Source organism: Oncorhynchus mykiss, chromosome 8, assembly GCF_057628025.1.
Source record: "Oncorhynchus mykiss isolate SJ-2025 chromosome 8, ASM5762802v1, whole genome shotgun sequence".
NCBI lineage: Eukaryota > Metazoa > Chordata > Actinopteri > Salmoniformes > Salmonidae > Oncorhynchus > Oncorhynchus mykiss.
In genome coordinates, this window is record NC_143029.1 from 50774966 (window position 1) to 50795972 (window position 21007).

General features: G+C 42.2%; 1 long non-coding RNA gene across 1 annotated transcript; it reads right to left on the reverse strand.

Annotated features, from left to right (window-relative positions):
• Positions 1 to 15358: 15358 nt before the first annotated feature.
• Positions 15359 to 16406, reverse strand: LOC110530005 (uncharacterized). The gene is made up of 2 exons (XR_002474470.3): positions 16279 to 16406; positions 15359 to 16146 (listed from the first exon to the last, which is right to left on the reverse strand). It is a non-coding gene; the product is annotated as an uncharacterized LOC110530005 (long non-coding RNA).
• Positions 16407 to 21007: the final 4601 nt, after the last annotated feature.

A 21007-nucleotide genomic window follows, 5' to 3' on the forward strand; every position in this document is an offset into this window, starting at 1 on the left:
ACAGGTGGGAAAAGGGGTGACGAGGTGGTTAGGAGGAGACAAGGCACAGCTGGGGGAAAGAGGGGGTGGAAAGGTAACCTAACAACGACCAGCAGAGGGAGACAGGGTGAAGGGAAAGGACAGAGACAAGACACAACATGACAGTACATGACATCGAGCTCAGTGAGGTTGGATGGAGAGCATTTGTGAACAGCAGTTTTCAGTTCTTTCCACAGATTCTCGATTGGATTCAGGTCTGGACTTTGACTTGGCCATTCTAACACCTGGATATGTTTATTTTTGAACCATTCCATTGTAGATTTTGCTTTATGTTTTGGATCATTGTCTTGTTGGAAGACAAATCTCCGTCCCAGTCTCAGGTCTTTTGCAGACTCCATCAGGTTTTCTTCCAGAATGGTCCTGTATTTGGCTCCATCCATCTTCCCATCAATTTTAACCATCTTCCCTGTCCCTGATGAAGAAAAGCAGGCCCAAACCATGATGCTGCCACCACCATGTTTGACAGTGGGGATAGGGGTTCAAGGTGATGAGCTGTGTTGCTTTTATGCCAAACATAACGTTTTGCATTGTTGCCAAAAAGTTCAATTTTGGTTTCATCTGACCAGAGCACCTTCTTCCACATGTTTGGTGTGTCTCCCAGGTGGCTTGTGGCAAACTTTAAACGACACTTTTTATGGATATCTTTAAGAAATGGCTTTCTTCTTGCCACTCTTCCATAAAGGCCAGATTTGTGCAATATACGACTGATTGTTGTCCTATGGACAGAGTCTCCCACCTCAGCTGTAGATCTCTGCAGTTCATCCAGAGTGATCATGGGCCTCTTGGCTGCATCTCTGATCAGTCTTCTCCTTGTATGAGCTGAAAGTTTAGAGGGACGGCCAGGTCTTGGTAAATTTGCAGTGGTCTGATACTCCTTCCATTTGAATATTATCGCTTGCACAGTGCTCCTTGGGATGTTTAAAGCTTGGGAAATCTTTTTGTATCCAAATCCGGCTTTAAACTTCTTCACAACAGTATCTCGGACCTGCCTGGTGTGTTCCTTGTTCTTCATGATGCTCTCTGCGCTTTTAACGGACCTCTGAGACTATCACAGTGCAGGTGCATTTATACGGAGACTTGATTACACACAGGTGGATTGTATTTATCATCATTAGTCATTTAGGTCAACATTGGATCATTCAGAGATCCTCACTGAACTTCTGGAGAGAGTTTGCTGCTCTGAAAGTAAAGGGGCTGAATAATTTTGCACGCCCAATTTTTCATTTTTTGAAATGTTAAAAAAGTTTGAAATATCCAATAAATGTCGTTCCACTTCATGATTGTGTCCCACTTGTTGTTGATTCTTCACAAAAAAATACAGTTTTATATCTTTATGTTTGAAGCCTGAAATGTGGCAAAAGGTCGCAAAGTTCAAGGGGGCCAAATACTTTCGCAAGGCACTGTAGTAGTGCAAGGATAATGGACATTGTTAATAATGAACATTTAGGCCTAATTAGCCATTCAAAGGAGAAGAATATTACTGCGACAATGTTGCAGACTACTTCTATTATTTAGTCCCCTCATACAGACTGCATCAACACAGTAATGTGTGTCATTCTTTATTTTTGTTTGTTTGTTATTGTGATATGAGATAAATGCTGTAAGACTGCTTGGTAGTATTGCTGTGTTTTCATTGGCTGTCTTCAAGTTAGGCTACACGTGCACATGTATTGCAGGTGTATTGCAGGTGGATGCTCCATGATATTAACCACATAATCTGAAGAGCTGTATACAGTTAGTTATTTTTAAATGTTCACCCTATACTATTAGGAAAGGTGCCACTACTCCTAAATACTGTGGTGAGGTTAAATGTTTTGGGCAACAGGGACACAGCTCTGTTTGTCTGAGAAAAACCCTACAAGAAAAGTTATTTCCTACCTGTTACATGTGGTCGTTTCAGGTTGTGTATTCATTGTCATTTATGTATTGCCTTGGAATCAATTCCAATTCCAATGTTAGTCCATTATAGCTTGTTAACTGGCTTACGGAAACAAATAACAAAATGTAGACCTATCCCATCTTTGTTAAATACAGTGCATTCGGGAAAGTATTCAGACTGCTTGACTTTTTCCATATTTACATAAGTATTCAGACCCTTTGCTATGAGACTCGGAATTGAGCTCAGGTGCATCCTGTTTCCATTGATCATCCTTGATATGTTTCTACAACTTGATTGGAGTCCCCCTGTGGTAAATTCAATGGATTGGACATGATTTGAAAAGGCACACACCTGTCTATAGAAGGTCCCACAGTTGACCATGCATGTCAGAGGCAGGAAGATGGCTGAAGTGGATGCTGAGTTTGAATTAAGCAGCGCGTCAAGTACATTTTGTGAAGACGAATGTTCTGAATGGACAACATTAATATTGAAAACTGGAACAAAAGGAAATAGTCTAAAATTGGAGTGCAGGATACGTGTGTAAATAATAATGAATTGCTTCTTGTTGGGATGCTGGTTTGAGGTGTCGAAAATGGTGAAGTATGCGCTTGGAAAAGTGGAGTCTGTCCGAGTGACCAGGAGTGGTCTTTTTTTTATTAATTTTATTTCTGAAGAGCAGAGGAAGATTGCAGTGGGACTTAAAAGAATCCGGACAACAGAGGTTTTGTGTTTTGAACTTACGTAATAGAGCACCCACAAAGGAGTCATCTCAGGGGTGACGACTGATGTTCAGGTTAAATACCTGAAGAGAATTTCTGGTGTTGTTTCGTTCCCGGCGTCTGACCCGCTTGGTGAATGGAGAAAAAGAAGAAAGTCTGTCGGTCCTGTTGTTTTTTGATAAAGAGCAAATACCTACGCATGTGAAGCTTGGTTATGGAAGATAAGCCATAGGAGCTTTCGTCCCCAAACCACTGCAGTGTAAGAATTGTAAAGGATTTGGCTATGTTTCAAGTGTGTGCAGACGAACGGAGTCTACTGAAGAAAGGTATGTAGAAGGAGGACGGTGTTGCAAATGTGGTGGTGATCATGATCCTGAGTTCCTGGAGTGCCCTGTAAGGGTGAAAGAAATTGTGGTGGCAAAAGTTAGAGTGGTCAATCAAATCTCCTATGTGGAGGCGATTAAAATAATTGAGAAAACAAGTGATGCAAGTGAAGAGATGGTAGAGGATACACCTCAGCCTGTAGTAAATGTTTTCTGCCAGACAAAATATACCCTGTGTGTTAAAAAGGTGGATTTTGTTGCGTTCATTGCCACAGTTATAAACTGTACAGCACAAGTCTCAAAGAAGTCGAAGAAACTAGACATTATTGTGGCTGCAGCAGAAAAGTCTTTAGGATTCAAGGATTTGACATCGAAAGACTTGCAAGGGTTACTGGCACCGGAAGACCCTACATCCCAGGTTCCCCTTGAGGTTCCCCCAGACCAGATCTGTTTTATTTATTTTTTTCTGACAGAAAAGTTGTTTGATTTATATTATTTTTTGTTGTTGTAGTTTTGGTAGTTCAGTTTTTTGGGGGAGTACAGTTTCCATCTCGCATAGTAGGTTGGTGGGATGCACATTAAATTGTGTGATCACCAATATGCAATAGAAGAAGAAGAAGAACATATCAGAGCAAAAAGCAAGCCATGAAGTCAAAGAAATGGTCAGTACAGCGCCGAGACAGGATTGTGGCGTTGCACAGATCTGGGGAAGGGTACCAAAACATTTCTGCAACATTGAAGTTCCCTAAGAACACAGTGGCCTCCATCATTCTTAAATGGTCGATGCTTGGAACAACCAAGACTCTTCCTAATAGAACTGCAAAAGTGTTACTCTCCACTTTCTGGAGGACTGAGTTTTGAAATCAGTGGAATTAGAGTGATAGCTAAGATGATGGAGAAAATTCTGCCGTTTGATTGCAAATATGCAGAGAGAGTCGAAAAGAGAACACAGAAGGCTGTGGGACAAAACACCTGTCTCCAGATTACATCTTCAAACTAAGGGCAACCATGGCATCTGTGACAGAGGACGAAGCATCCATCCATGTATACGGTAAGATAGTCTACCTAGCTACATTTTCATATATTACACGTTTCTAATTTCTCAGTAATTTTCATTTCAAGTTAAAGCGTACTGTTAGCTAACGTTAACTGACTGGCCTTCTATAGGAATTTAACGACTGCATAGGGCTATGTTTTGGATGACTGGCTGCGAATGTTGTTTTATTTCTGCCTTTTCTATTCCAGACATTCTGAAATTCACTAAAGCATCCCATGAGTTGGGATTATGGTTCATTGTTCAGATTGCTAGATGTCTAAACAAAAGACTCCACTATGCAAGTAACCATTTCAATAGAATTTTCATGATGTCACTGCGACAACTGTCGATAGACGTATCTACTCCGATTTCAGAGCACTCTCATCGGTGTAACGTTTGTTGAATGGAGGAGACCAAAGCGCAGTGTGATTAGAATACATACTTTTTAATGAATGATGAAGAACACGTAACTATATAAAACAACAAACCGAACGTGAAGCTATAATACTAGTGCAGACACAGGCAACTAGACATAGATAATAACCCACGAAATACCCAAAGAAGATGGCTGCCTAAATATGGTTCCCAATTAGAGACAACAATAAACAGCTGCCTCTAATTGAGAACCCATCTAGGCAACCATAGACATACAAAAACACATACATCACCCATGTCACACCCTGACCTAACCAAAACAAAGAAAGCAAAGAATACTAAGGTCAGGGCGTGACAGAGTGTGACAGAGTGCAGAATAAATGACGAATTTAAGGCCGGTGTCAGTGAATGTTGGAAAACAATTGTAATTCAATTGTTACTCGCAGAACAAACGCAGTCACCAACATTCTGGATAACATAAAAAGCCTAACCAGCTCTGCTAGGGCGAGTAAAATGGTCAGAATGAGCTGTTCATTTGTGTCTGGAAGTAGCTAGCAAGCGAGCCAACATTAGCCAGTTAGCCTGGGTGCTTGACTGCTGTTGTTAGGTCAGAACGCTCGGATCAATCCTACTCCTTGGCCTTGAGTGAAAAGCTCCAAATTTACGAACGGACAATCTGACAACGCTCTGAGTTTACGAACACCCAGAGTGCACTCTGGCACTCCAGATTGAATTTACTAACATACCCATAGTATAAACCAGCCATTAGTATTGAAGTCTTTGGTTGTTTAGTACATGGCCTCACTTGTGAATCCTCAGAGATGGGTGGGGCTAAGGCTTAAGAGGGTGTGAACGATGCTGAATGGGTGTAAACAAAGAAGAGCTCTCCAGTAGGTGTACCAAAACATCTAAGGGCCATTTTCTCAGAAGTGAGGTACACGTTTATAAACTTTCAAAGTAGAATTGCTTTTCCATTGTCCCTCAACTGTAGTGTATGATATACAATTTTCTCTACTTTTATCCAATGTAAAAAAAAAAAAAAACATTTCACATTTTGCTACATAAGACCGGATTGAGCCAGCTACATTTTTAGGTTGCTCTTGTTGCATGCGCATATGGGCATTGATGGATAGGCTGGATAGGCTGTGTTTCCACTGTAAAAATTCATGGCATAACCAACTGCGTTACCGCTAAAACCAGCTTTTAGTTGGTCTTAAATATCCCTATCAGCGCTGCATGAAATTAGCACTTTGGATCATGTTTTTAAGGACACACCTCAAATATTTCCACCCCGGCCATATAAGACTGGTGAATTACTGAATCTTTAGGGCTGGAAAATGCCATTGTGCCAGTTTTTACATGACTTGCAAACTAAAGTGCATTTGACACTAGTGCTGCAAAGTAATTATATAGGCATGTTTTTTCACATCCAGTGTCCAATGTCAAAAGCTCTCAGTTTCCATGTTATTCCCATTTAACAGCCTTTGAATTTTTAAAGTGTTAAACCTCCCCCCAAAAAACATCTCATGCTGCTTTTCCACCTATAGACTTACCCCCACACCAGGGTGTCACCAGTGTTTAATGTTAATGTCAGCTCTAGTGTTTCCATCAGGAGTGTGACACTAAAGACATGTGGCAAGCAGAATCAACAACCTCTGCATCATTCAAGACCCTTGCTTTGTGAGAATGTGTTAAAAGTTAGCCATTGTTATGAAAATGAGCCAAGTCAATGCAGGTCTGCCAGAGCCATGGCCCAGTGAGACACGGCCCGGCGAAGATGGAAACAGAAAAGTCTGAGCTTTTTGGGTAAAACACTGGGGTAAATGCTCAGTGGAAATACGTGTGTTTAGTATGTCACATAAGCCATTTAGTTCATAAACAAAACTCAAGCACTATTTGCATGCTGTTCTGAATATGGCCTCTTGCCTCGTGTATTTGGCTATTTTGTCAGACATGCCCCAAATCCCCAAACTGATGCGCTTACCCTGGGGCCACCTTACACTGCCAGCCTACTTCTAACGTCACTCTGCCACTCTCTCCGTTACTGCCAATTAATACACCAGGGCCAAGTTGTGTTTGTGTGAAGATTCACTAGCTTTCTCTCATTTTCAGCATCTCAGTTTCTCTGTTTTCTCACTCTCTGTCTGTATTCTTACAGGTGCAACTACATCCGTCAGTGGCCACACAAAAACTGACTTACAGCAACCCCATAGTTACAATGGATAACGGGCCAATGTTCCAATGCTCTAATTCAAACTTAATCAATTGATTAGTCATTAATGATGCCACCTACAGGGGGATTTAATGTATACCCCTGTGACCAGAGGCAGGTGACGGGGGCAAATTACATCATCATTACTGGTCCCATTGGTTGGCAGAAACCTCAACCTAAGGCTATGGAGCTATATAGGCTAATTCAGTCCGATAAACCTAAGTTAATATGAGCTTATCCACGCCCAAAGTGTCCCCAGCTCCCAGTGCAGTGCGTAAGACCAGGGAGTAAACGTCTTTTCCATGGCTTGTACGCTTTAGCTAGGAGCTGCGGCCCCAGTTCCCTCCAGTGTCACGTTGTACACAAGCCAATCACTTGCCCATGATGCACTTAAGTGGGGGCAGTGGGGGAGAGCCTGTGTCAGTGCCAAAGGTTACGCTGTTGTAACAGACATTAAAGCTACAGTGGATGCCTTTAACTTTGACGTTTGCATAGACTTGGGCAGATGTCATTTTATGTTGATTTATCATTCAAGTTTTAATACACAGACACAAATTTCTGCAGAAAATCTGTGATATTTTCTTAGTGGTATATCATGTAATATTATGGATGTTATGTTATTGGTATGTTATTAATGAAATTGAACATTTTGCTCTCATGAATGTAACCACAAGTGCTAATAGGACAGTTTACATCCTTTCACAACTAATTGATTGTTGGTAGAGCATGGTGCTTGCAACACCAATGTTGTGGGTTCGATTCCCACAGTGGTCGCCTATATGAAAAATGTATGCATGCAAGACTGTAAGTTGTTTTTGATAAGAACATCTAAATGGCATATATTATAATATTATATTACTAACCCACAGACACCTCAACAACTAACAAATTTACCTACAGGGACATCTCGACAGCAAACATATTCGCCCACAGAAACACCTTAATAACAAGCAAATGATCTTACAGGGACATCTAGACAACAATGTTATGCACTCGCATTAACAAACACACTTATATGCATTGCTTTTAATACATTTGTGAAGTGCATGAAGACTTTCTAAATACTGTATAATAAATAATAAACAAAGTGCCTTCAGAAAGTATTCACACCTCTTGACTTTTTCCACATTTTTCTTTTGTTACAGCCTGAATTTACAAAATTGATTAAATTAAGGTTTTGTCACTGGTCTCCACACACTACCCATAATATCGAAGTGGAATTATGTTTTTAGAATTGATTACAAATTAATAAAAAATGAAAAGCTGAAATGTCTTGAGTCAATAAATATTCAACACCTTAGTTAGGGCAAGCCTATATAATTTCAGGAGTAAATATTTGCATAAAGGGATACCTCAGCATTTTGGCAATGAGGGCCTTTATCTACTTCCCCAGAGTCGAATGAACTTGTGGATACCATTTTTATGTCTCTGTGTCCAGGATGAAATTAAGAGGTACTTTTTGCGAGCCAATGCCAACTAGTTATGGCAATTGCGCAAGCGCTAGTTAGGGACTTCCATCAAACTGCACTGTTGGCTGTCTGGAATTGGAAAAAAAAACACTATTGGCTGCCTTGCTGCTGTCTGGTTGATCGCTGCTAGCTGTCATCTTCATCTCAAACAATTTCCATTTCGATGCGCTGCTACCGGCCACCTCCTTTTCCTCCTCTACCTGTACTGCCACTGCCTCGATCGGCTGATCAGGCTCATATTTTATTTTATTATTTTCTCGATTTGGCTAACTGAGATTGACCATTTTTATTCACATACTGTAGGTATATTTGAGATTGTAAATGGATTCTTCGCAGGATATATTTTCAAAAAAGGGAGTGCTGCCAGAAATGGCTTTTAAATACCAGTAACCAATCGGATGTCAGGAAATTACTCACCTTTCAGCACTAAGCACTACATCTACAAAGGATATAGCCCTGTATGGACTAGCTAACGATATGCTCTTGGAAAACAAGCTTTTGAATGATATATGATTCAACATGCAGAGTTTTAAAATTGCAGTTGAAGTTCTAGATGAAACATGCTAACAATAACTACATTTATGCTAGATGTAGTTGACGGAGTTGGGTTAAAAGGATATAAATCAAGTATGTATATACATTATTTACGATTTTTTTTGTATATTTTATGAAAGTATGGCAAAATATCCCAAAATCTGAAAATGGACAAATGGAAGCTAAATCAACTATTTTGCCTGTGGTGCATGGCCTTAACAAGTCACATAATCATTTGAATGGATTCACTCTGTGTGCAATGATAGTGTTTATGAATGACCACCTCATCCCTGTGCCCCACACATACAATTTTCTGTAAGGACCCTCAGTCGAGCAGTGAATTTCAAACACAGATTCAACCACAAAGAACAAGGAGGTTTTCCAATGCCTCAAAGAATGGCACCTATTGGTAGATGGGTAAAAAAAATAAAAAAGAAGACATTGAATATCCCTTTGAGCATGATGAAATTATTAATTACAGTTTGGATGGTGCATCAATACACCCAGTCACTACAAAGATACAACCGTCCTTCCTAACTCAGTTGCCGGAGAGGAAGGAAACCGCTCATGGATCTCACCATGAGGCCAATGGTGACTTTAAAACAGTTACAGGGTTTAATGGCTGTGAAAGGAGAAAACGGAGGATGAATCAACAACATTGTAGTTACTCCACAATACTAACTTACATGACAGAGTGAAAAGAAGGAAGACTGTACATAATTAAAATATTCCATATCATGCATCCTGTTTGCATAAGGCTCTAAAATAAAACTGAAAAAATGTGGCCTGAATACAAAGCGTTATGTTTGGGGCAAATCCAACACATCACTGAGTACAGCTCTTCATATTTTCAAGCATGGCAGTGGCTGCATTATGTTATGGGTATGCTTGTCATCGGCAAAGACTAGGTAGTTTTCAGGATAAAAAAAATTACTTAATGCAGCTAAGCACAGGCAAAATACTAGAAAACCTGGTTCAGTCTGCTTTCTGCCAGACACTGGGAGATGAATTCACATTTCAGCAGGACAATAACCTAAAACACAAGGCAAAATAGACACGTGAGTGGCTTAGTTACAGTTTGACCTAAAATCGTCTTGAAAATCGACGCCAAGACTTACAAATGGCTGTCTAGCAATGATTAACAACGAACTTGACAGAGCTTGAAGAATTTTATAAGATTAATGTGCAAATACTGTACAATCGAGGTGTGCAAAGCTCTTAGAGAATTACCCAGAAAGACTCACAGCTATAAATCGCTGCCAAAGGTGATTCTAACATTATTGACTCAGGGGTGTGAATGCTTATGTAAACTAGATATTTCAGTATTACATTTGCAAACATTTCTAAAAAACATGTTTTTACTTTGTCATTATGGGATATTGTGTGTAGAGAAATCTGTTTAATCCATTTTTAATTCAGGCTGTAACACAACAAAATGTAGAATGTGGGTTTGAATACTTTGTGAAGACACTGTATCATTAATATCAACCATGACAAATGAACTATAATTAGCACATATTTCAGTGCTTGCACATACAATCGTGGCCAAAAGTTTTGAGAATGACACAAATATTAATTTCCACAAAGTTTGCTGCTTCAGTGTCTTTAGATATTTTTGTCAGATGTTACTCTGGAATACTGAAGTATAATTACAAGCATTTCATAAGTGTCAAAGGTTTTTATTGACAATTACATTAAATTAATATTTGCAGTGTTGACCCTTCTTTTTCAAGACCTCTGCAATCCGCCCTGGCATGCTGTCAATTAACTTCTGGGCCACATCCTGACTGATGGCAGCCCATTCTTGCATAATCAATGCTTGGAGTTTGTCAGAATTTGTGGGGTTTTGTTTTTCCACCTGCCTCTTGAGAATTGACCACAAGTTCTCAATGGGATTAAGGTCTGGGGAGTTTCCTGGCCATGGACCCAAAATATCAATGTTTTGTTCCTCGAGCCACTTAGTTATCACTTTTGCCTTATGGCAAGGTGCTCCATCATGCTGGAAAAGGCATTGTTCATCACCAAACTGTTCCTGGATGGTTGGGAGAAGTTGCTCTCGGAGAATGTGTTGGTACCATTCTTTATTCATGGCTGTGTTCTTAGGTAAAATTGTGAGTGAGCCCACTCCCTTGGCTGAGAAGCAACCCCCCACATGAATGGTCTCGGGATGCTTTACTGTTAGCATGACACAGGACTGATGGTAGCGCTCACCTTGTCTTCCCCGGACAAACTTTTTTCTGGATGCCCCAAACAATCGGAAAGGGGATTCATCAGAGAAAATGACTTTACCTCAGTCCTCAGCAGTCCAATCCCTGTACCTTTTGCAGAATATCAGTCAGTCCCTGATGTTCTTCCTGGAGAGAAGTGGCTTTTTTGCTGCCCTTCTTGACACCAGGCCCTCCTCCAAAAGCCTTCGCCTCACTGTGCATGCAGATGCACTCATACCTGCCTGCTGCCATTCCTGAGCAAGCTCTGTACTGGTGGAGCCCCGATCCCGCAGCTGAATCAACTTTAGGAGATGGTCCTGGCGCTTGCTGGACTTTCTTGGGTGCCCTGAAGCCTTCTTCACAACAATTGAACCGCTCTCCTTGAAGTTCGCAATGATGACGGCACGTGTTTCCTTCCAGGTAACCATGGTTGACAGAGGAAGAACAATGATTCCAAGCACCACTCTCCTTTTGAAGCTTCCAGTCTGTTTTTCAAACTCAATCAGCATGACAGAGTGATCTCCAGCCTTGTCCTCGTCAACACTCACACCTGTGTTAACGAGAGAATCACTGACATGATGTCAGCTGGTCCTTTTGTGGCAGGGCTGGAATGCATTGGAAATGTTTTTGGGGGATTCAGTTAATTTGCATGGCAAAGAGGGACATTGCAATTAATTGCAATTCATCTGATCACTCTTCATAACATTCTGGAGTATATACAAATTGCCATCATACAAACTGAGGCAGCAGACTGTGAAAATTAATATTTGTGTCATTCTCAAAACTTTTGGCCACGACTGTACACTCACTAACACATTGTAAGCATGCACACGTGCTAAGAGATATTCACTTTGGTCGTTTCATGCTCTCCCTCTAACTTTTAACTAAATGCTTAGTGCAAACCTGTCATCTCAGCTGACTAACAGTGTTAGCCGAATGGGGGGAATTCATTGGGGGTAGGAGAGTTAAGAATCAGACCACCAATTCCCCATCTGCTTCATGGTCTGGAGTGCCCTCCAGCAACCCCTCCCAAAACATCAGGGTGAGTTTGCGGCCTCCAGTCCAGCAGAGTTTTAGAACTGTAAGGTTTTGAAAGAGCACAACACTGGTCTCTCACTTTGCACACACACACAAATCCACTCTCACTATTTCAAACACTAGTAGATCCACACGTATTTGGTCACACACTTCAGCAAATGAACACACACACCTGCACAGTCACTTTATAATCTATGAACAGTACCTCATCACCATCACAACGCTGCTTTATCTGACATATGTGTGTTGACAGACAGCTCTCATAATGCTCTAACAACTAACCCAGCTCGTGTACGACAGTTCCTGCCAGAGCATGCTACTACAGTATACTGTATTGTGCCTCCCATTATGGCTCTAATACATTCTGACTCCATGGTACACTAACCATGGCTATAGATCCAACAGATCCCAGTCTTTGGCTGAAAGTGTATGCCCTCTAGTGGCCTATTTGCAGTCCAGTGAAGCTCATTAGCTGAAGCACCAACCATAATCCTATGTCACAAGTGAGAGATGATCTAATGCTGAAAGGAAATTCAAGAAATACGGTGTATTAAAGGCCAGGTTTATAAACAGATCCAGGACAATCAAATAGTGAGGAGATAATCTGATGGACACCTGTTTTATGGCTGGGCTAGCTGGCAGAGGTTTATGGTACTATCATGGCACAAGGCGAGACCCACATGCAGGCAGATGGTAGATGGTTGGAGTCTTACAATGTTTATTAATCCAAAGGGGTAGGCAAGAGAATGGTCATGGACAGGCAAAAAGGTCAAAACCAGATCAGAGTCCGGTAGGTACAGAGTGGCAGACAGGCTCATGGTCAAGGAAGGCAGGTACGAAGTCCAGAAACAGGCAAGGGTCAAAACCAGGAGGACTGGAAAAAGGAAATGCAAAAAGCAGGAGAACATACAAGACGAACTGGCACAGAGAGACAGGAAAACAGGGATAAAACACCGGGCAAAATAAGTGACACCTGGACAGGGTGGAGGCAATCACAGGAACAGGTGAAACAGATCAGGGCGTGACAGGTACTATAAGATCACTTCAAGAGAATAATGCAAGCCAGAAATGAGGCCCATTCACACGAACACTGCAAAGACGTTTTTTTCAACAGTGTTGAAAAAGTGTTAACTGGATTAGTGGTTCTCATATGTGCTCTGTGAAGTGTTATTAACACTTTCTGACTTAAATGTCCATGTGAATTTGCTGTGAAAGTTATTCATACATTTACTCTACAGCCTCCTATGGCCTACTTTACACTTTTCCAAGTTTAAATGTAATGTAGTTCATTTAATGTGTGACACACACCCACTCACAACCTTTAGTAGATACTGTATGTGAGATGTAACAGTCTCTATTTATACATAACATATCGTGTTATTCCCTGATGGAGATTGGAAGAAAATGGCAGAGTGGGCCACCTGGTCAGTCCAGCCAGGACACCTGGCCCACACAAACAGTGGAAGACGCATAGTGATGTCCAGGGTGGAGAGGGTCATTGGAGTGGATAAGGAGGTTTGCGCTGGCAGGTTGATGTTTATTGTCATGAGTCTTGTCCTAGAGGCAGAACTGAGCAATGTTCCCTTAGATAGTCCAGCTGCAAAGTAAAAATTGTCTATATTGTAAAAATTCATGACAACAAAAATGTTAATTTTGGTCTTAATTTAAAGGTTAAGGTTAGGCATTAGTGTTAGCAGTGTGGTTAAGGTTAGGTTTAAAATCAGATTTTATGACTTTGTGGCTGTGCCAGCTAGCGACCACTCTTCAGAGCTGCATCCAGAACAAGATTAATGACGAAGAACGTTAACATGCTTTGGGCTGGGGGGTCTTTGGAAAGTCCAGCCCAAGAATCTGGGACATGCTAGTTAAATTAGTTGAAACTGGATCCAGAGCTTTTGGGATATTCACAAACATCAAAAATGTCATATTGGGTCATCTTTAAAACTCAAGGCCTGAGATTTATAGTTAGACAGTCTGTCAAATTGTAAGGCAAGTGTATTGAGTGTTACCTGCAGCTGTTGGCGACTCAACTCATGATGAATATGCAAATCTGCAAATGATCAGTGTTGGGGAGAAGTGAACTACATGTAGTTTAACCAGTAATTAAACTACATTTTGCAGTAGCTTGGTGGTAGTTGAACTAAATTGAAATCTTGTTAGTGTTTTCAGTAGTTAAGAACTTTTTGCCATGTAGCAGTGTAGCTAACTACTGGAACTACAAAAAGAAAAGAAAATATGGGGGAAATCTGCAATCTTTTCCTTTCTTTTTCAGCACCAGACCTGCCTAATTATCACTTGAAGCATAGTTGTGTTTAATAGCCTAAATTACACATTATTTTAACACCTGACCCCAGAGTGATCTATTCTTGCGATTTGTAGTCTATGACATTTCAGATTTAGATATAACTTTCTGACCTTGTACTGGGCCTTTAATTGCATAAAAATGAGGAAATCATTGATTATAAAAATGTATTGAATTGGTAACACGTTCTATAATTTGCACTGTGAATACTCTCCAAAAATATTAAGACCACAGAAAAAAATGGCAATAAATCCATTTTTGAGGCATGCAGCGGGTTTCGACTACATCTTTTCAGTCAATGCAACCAGACTGTATCACAGCCGGCTGTGATTGGGAGTCCCATAGTGCGGCCCAATTGGCCCACCGTCGTCCGGGTTTATGCCGGTTTAGGCCGTCAGCCTGAATGTGAAGTACAAGCGATGGGTAGTGGAGTAGCCGCAGGATGGACAGGTAGATGTTGAGGGTCATGAGGGTGATGCCCACGCCATGGCCCAGAAACACCTGGAAGTCAAAGAGGACCCAGCAAGTCAGGCAGCTGTCAGATCCACATCATAGTTGGAGTCATTGGACATCGCTTAGTGTCTGATTGTCAGGTCACAGCGGTGAAAAACAAATTGGGAATTCACCAAACCCAGGCAATGGTGCCACTGCCAACAACTATGGCTGTCTATCTATGGGAGCCGTGGTTGCTAGCCCTTTGCTTCAGGTAACTGTTATCTTCTCCATCATTCTTCCACCTTTTCTGTCACGTGTCACCCTCTTCATGCATTTATAAATTCTTTATCAACTGCCTACAAATCGATTGGCTTAGTGGAATAAATTGTTCAGTCAACACCTGCCTCTCAGCATAGCAACATTACCATATTTAACAGTAGGTCAAGCAAGTAGGCCTGTGCTATGTGTATGTGAGAGAGAGGACACCCGACCTGCATCAGGAGGGTTAGTGACAGTGAATATCCATAAGTGGAATGGAAGTCAGGCTGAATCACTTTCCCTATTGTTAGCTACTACCATGTACATGTTCATTAATAAATAAATATTGAGGATGTTACAATTTTTGGACCTCTTGGTCCTCAAGTTGTTTAGCCTAGATAAGGATATTCAATGGAATATAGGCCTAGGTCATGAGAATGTTTAAAATATTGTGATATTGTAAACATGCATGTACATTTCAAATATACATTTACAAAATAAATGAGGAATAAAGTTATGTTATGGACACAGCTGAGAGGTACAGGGTTTTATCATTTTATTTTCAGAAACATGCACTCCCTGAATCATTCCACCAAATGGTAGTACTGCTCGTGCAATAATGTATAGGACATAAGACTGTCGCACATGTGCAACATAGCAACAGCAGCTAAAAATGCATGTTAACATCTCCAATCATTGCCACAACATCCTTTGCTGCAAGACAACTGACCCTCTTCCAACACAGCCACTGTACTGATTGAAAGATGAAACACAAACAAACATGGATGCTGGGTAGCAGCATCAAATTTCCATCCAAAAGCAGCAGCCTAGTTTGTTAACATAACATTCATTTATCAAACATTCAGCAGTCATCATATTTGTCAAAAATGACTTGTACAGTCTCCATCCGAGACCAATCCCAACCTCTAGTCCTTTTTGCATGGAAACCTCAAGGAATCTATATAGAGTGAAAATATCAAACAAAAAAAATAATTTCAATGAGGTCCCCGAATCAGAGCTCCAGTCCCCTCTTCCGTAACCTGAGTCCCCCTGTGACACACTCTGACCCAGTCACCACACAGCGCCGCATGTCTTTACAGAACTGCTCCGCCTCAGCGTTGCTCGGAACCTGGCTCTATATCAGCAGCGGGGTCTCTGCGCTCCACCACGGTGTTATACATCATAGCTCTCTGGGTCTGTACAGAGTTGCTGTTGCTGGCTCCTCTGCCTCCTGCGGCTGATCAGTGTCCGCAGCTTGGCCAACACAGAGCCAAAGTGGCCCCGCACCACTTGCACCCAGAACACCTCCAAACCACATAGCTGACAGACACACAAAGAACAGTGGTTAGGGACAGAGACAAGGGTTTGCGGTCAATCATTCAGTTAAATAATCATCAGGGGTTTAAACCACACAAGCTAAATCTGACAGACGCTCCAGGTAGTACTACTCACTCTAACCGCCCAAAAAATGACGTATAAACGCAGAGAACACCATTTCCGTACTTTAGGGTCCATAATGCAATTCTGCAGTAAATGGGCGTGGCTTCACATAATTTGCAGATTTGAAGAAAATATGCAGCCTAAATCCAACGATAGCGGATAAAAATGAATTGCTTTAACTAACAAAATGTTGAGCAATGTAATAAAGTAATTACTTTTCAAATAAGTAACCTTACATGCTATGTTGGCTGACAATTTGTTAGCTAAGCTGTCCTTATGAATCACAAAGCATATCATTATAGCAGTATGTACAGGTATGTTAGCTAGCTAACGTTAGTTGTCTACTCACACATCAAACTTGCCAGTATATTGACTATAAACTAACTACCCAACGTTTATTGATTTGACAATTCCCGTAAATCTTAGCTAAATGGTATAGTCGTTGTACATTCTCAATGGACATTCGGATAAATTCGCTCTGGCTATCTACTCCGATTTCAGAGCACTCGTCTGAGCTACCAGAGCGCAGAGTAATGAATTTATGAGCGCTCAACACCGGTTGAATATGTCCGGTGTCAGTTAACGTAGGCAAAAAAAACATTAAATTGTTGCCAGCAACAGGTAGTCACCAACACTCGGGATTACATGAAAACTGCCTAACCAACTCTGATAGGGCGAGTAAAATGGTCACTCCCATTTGTGTCTGGAAGTAGCGAGCAACGTTAGCTTGGGTGCTTGACTGCCGAAGTAAGGTCAGAATGCTCAAATCAACCACACTCCTCGGCTCGAGCATCCAGTGTGCGCTATGAGAGCGAAATGCTCTGAATTTACAAAAGGACACTGACAATGCTCTGAATTTAGAAGCACACTCTGGCACTCCAGATTGGATTTAAGAACACACCCTGAATCGTAAAATGTCTAACTAGTAAAGGGTTATCCTAACTAGCTAAACTCACTGTCAACTGCGTTTCATTTTCAGCAAACCTAACGTGTAAATATTTGTATGAACATAACAAGATTCAACAACTGAGACATAGACTGAACGAGTTCCACAGACATGTGACTAACAGAAATGGAATAATGTGTCCCTGAAGGGGGGGGGGGGGGGGGGGGGGGGGTGTAACAGTCAGTATCTGGTGGAATGATACAGCACTCTTCCACCAAGGCACCTACAAGTTCCCGCACATTTGGCTGGTGGCATTGTCATGCTGGAGGGTCATGTCAGGATGAGCCTGCAGGAAGGCTACCACATGACGGAGGAGGATGTCTTCCCTGTAACGCACAGCATTGAGATTGCTTGCAATGACAACAAGCTCAGTCTGATGATGCTGTGACACCCCCCCCCCCCAGACCATGACGGACCCTCCACCTCCAAATCGATCCCGCTCCTGAGTACAGGCCTCAGAGTAACTCTAATTCCTTAGACGATAAACGCGAATCCGACCATCACCCCTGGTGAGACAAAACCGCGACTCGTCAGTAAAGAGCACTTTTTGGCAGTCTTGTCTGGTCCAGAGACAGTGGGTTTGTGCCCATAGGCGACGTTGTTGCTGGTGATGTCTGGTGAGGACCTGCCTTACACCAGGCCTACAAGCCCTCAGTCCAGCCTCTCAGCCTATTGCGGACAGTCTGAGCACTGATGGAGAGATTGTGCGTTCCTGGTGTAACTCCTGTACCTGTCCCGCAGGTGTGATGTTCGGATGTACCGATCCTGTGCAGGTGTTGTTACACGTGGCCTGCCACTGTGAGAACGATCAGCTGTCCGTCCTGTCTCCCTGTAGCACTGTCTTAGGCGTCTCACAGTACAGACAATGCAATTTATTTCCCTGGCCACATCTGCAGTCCTCATGCCTCCTTGCAGCATGCCGAAGGCACGTTCACGCAGATGAGCAAAGACCCTGGGCATATTTCTTTTGGTGTTTTTCAGAGTCAGTAAAAAAGCCACTAAGGTGTCCTACGTTTTCATAACTGTGACCTTAATTGCCTAATTGGAAGCATGCTTGGGGTCATTGTCCATTTGGAAGACCCACTTGTGATCAAGCTTAAACTTCCTGAATGATGTCTTGAGATGTTGCTTCAATATAGCCACAATCTTCCTGCCTCATGTCGTCACCTATTTTGTGAAGTGCCCCAGTCCCTCCTGCAGCAAAGCACCCACACAATATGATGCTGCCACCCCTGTGCTTCACGGTTGGGATGTGTTCTTCAGCTTGCACGCCTCCCCCTTTTCCCTCCAAACAAAACAATGGTCATTATGGCCAAGCAGTTCCATTTTTGTTTCATCAGACCAGAGGACAGTTCTCCAAAAAGTACGATCTTTGTCCCCATGGGCAGTTGCAAACCGTAGTCTGGCTTTTTTATGGCTGTTTTGGAGCAGGCTTCTTCCTTGCTGAGCGGCCTTTCAGGTTATGTCGATATAGGACTCGTTTTACTGTGGATATTGATACTTATGGACCCGTTTCCTCCAGCATCTTCACAAGGTCCTTTGCTGTTGTTTTGGGATTGATTTGCACTTTTCGCACCAAAGTACATTCATCTCTAGGAGACAGAACACGTCTCCTTCCTAAACTTTATGATGGCTGCGGCGCTGCCTGACTTAGCCGACCAAGCAGGCGCTGCCTGACTTAGCCGACCAAGCAGGCGCTGCCTGACTTAGCCGACCAAGCAGGCGCTGCCTGACTTAGCCGACCAAGCAGGCGCTGCCTGACTTAGCCGACCAAGCAGGCGCTGCCTGACTTAGCCGACCAAGCAGGCGCTGCCTGACTTAGCCGACCAAGCAGGCGCTGCCTGACTTAGCCGACCAAGCAGGCGCTGCCTGACTTAGCCGACCAAGCAGGCGCTGCCTGACTTAGCCGACCGTAATAGAGTAATTTCATCAGGGGTTGATTGGGTTACAATCAATGCAGTTATTTTTAGCATGGTAATTCGCTTTACTCGAGGGCATAGGCTTATTTCACTACTATCTACCTAGCTAGTAGTGAGCAGGGTGGGCAGTGACCCAGCTAAAAACAAACATTCCCACACCTTAGAGAACATTTCCATCCCTATTCCAGGGGAGGGTCATGTAATTTGTAATTGATGAAAAGTCAATATTTCTCAGTGTTTTCATAATTAGTTGCTTATTGGACTATACAGTAAAATTGGAAAGTTTTCAGACTCCTTCCCTTTTTCACATTTTGTTACGTTACAGCCTTATTCTAAAAAATCTCAATCTACACACAATAAATACCCCATAATGACAAAGCGAAAACAGGTTTTTAGATTATTTTGCAAATGTATTAAATAAACTGGACTCAGACCCTTTGCTATGAGATTTGACATTGATTTCAGATACATCCTGTTTCCTTTGAACATCCTTAGATGTTTATCCAACTTGATTGGAGTCCACCTGTGGTAAATTCAATTGATTGGACATGATTTGGAAAGGCACACTCCTGTCTATATAAGGTCCCACAGTTGACAGTGCATGTCAGAGCAAAAACCAAGCCACGAGGTCGAAGGAATTGTCCGGAGAGCTCCGAGACAGGATAGTGTCAAAGCACAGATCTGGAGAAGGGTACCAAAACATTTCTGCAGCATTGAAGGTCCCCAAGAACACAGTGGCCACCATCATTCTTAAATGGAAGAAGTTTGGAACCACCAAGACATCTTCCAAGAGCTGTTGTCCTAAACTTAACAATCAGGGGAGATGGGTCAGGGAGGTGACCACAAATTAGAGCTCCAGAGTTCCTCTGTGGAGATGGGAGAACCTTCCAGAAGGACAACTAAATCAGGCATTTATAGTAGAGTGGCCAGACGGAAGCCACTCCTCAGTAAAAGGACTCTCAGACCATGAGAAACAAGATTCTCTGGTCTGATGAAACATAGATTAAACTCTTTGGCCTGAATGGCAAGTGTTACGTCTGGAGGAAACCTGGTACCCTATGGTATCCCTATGGTGAAGCATGGTGGTGGCAGCATCATGCTGTGGGGATGTTTTTCCAGTGGAAGGGATTGGGAGACTAGTCAGGATTGAGGGAAAGATGAACGGAGCAAAGTAAAGAGAGATCCTTGTGCACCAGAGCACTCAGGGCCTCAGATTGGGGCGAAGGTTCACCTTCCAACAGAACAACAACCACAAGCACACGCCAAGACAACGTAGGAGTGGCTTAGGGACAATCTCTGAACATCCTTGAGTGGCCCAACCAGAGCCCGGACTTCAACCCGATCTAATATCTCTGGCGAGACCTGAAAATAGCTGCGCAGCGACACTCCCCATCCAACCTGACAGAGCTTGAAAGGATCTGCAGAGAATGGAAGGAACTCATCAAATACAGGTGTGCCAAGCTTGTAGCATCATACACAAGAAGACAATAGGCTGTAATCCCTGCCAAAAGGTGCTTCAACATAGGGGTCTGAATACTTATACATTTTCACAAATGTCTAAAAACCTGTTTTTGCTTTGTCATTAGGGTGTATTGCGCGTAGATTGAGGGAAAAATGTAATTCATTTTAGAATAAGGCAATAAAGGTAATAAAATGTGGAAAAAGTCAAGGGGTCTGAATACTTTCCAAATGCCCTGCATATAGGCCTATCACTGTCGCAAGGCATATGAACTAACAGGTTATAAAGCAAACAACGCAATGATCACAACACATTTGTAATATGGCTTTTTTTTGGCTTCCCCTGTGATTTTACCCCCGCATCATTACGTAATGGGGATAGGGAATTCTAAATGAAAACATTTGAATCAAAAGCATC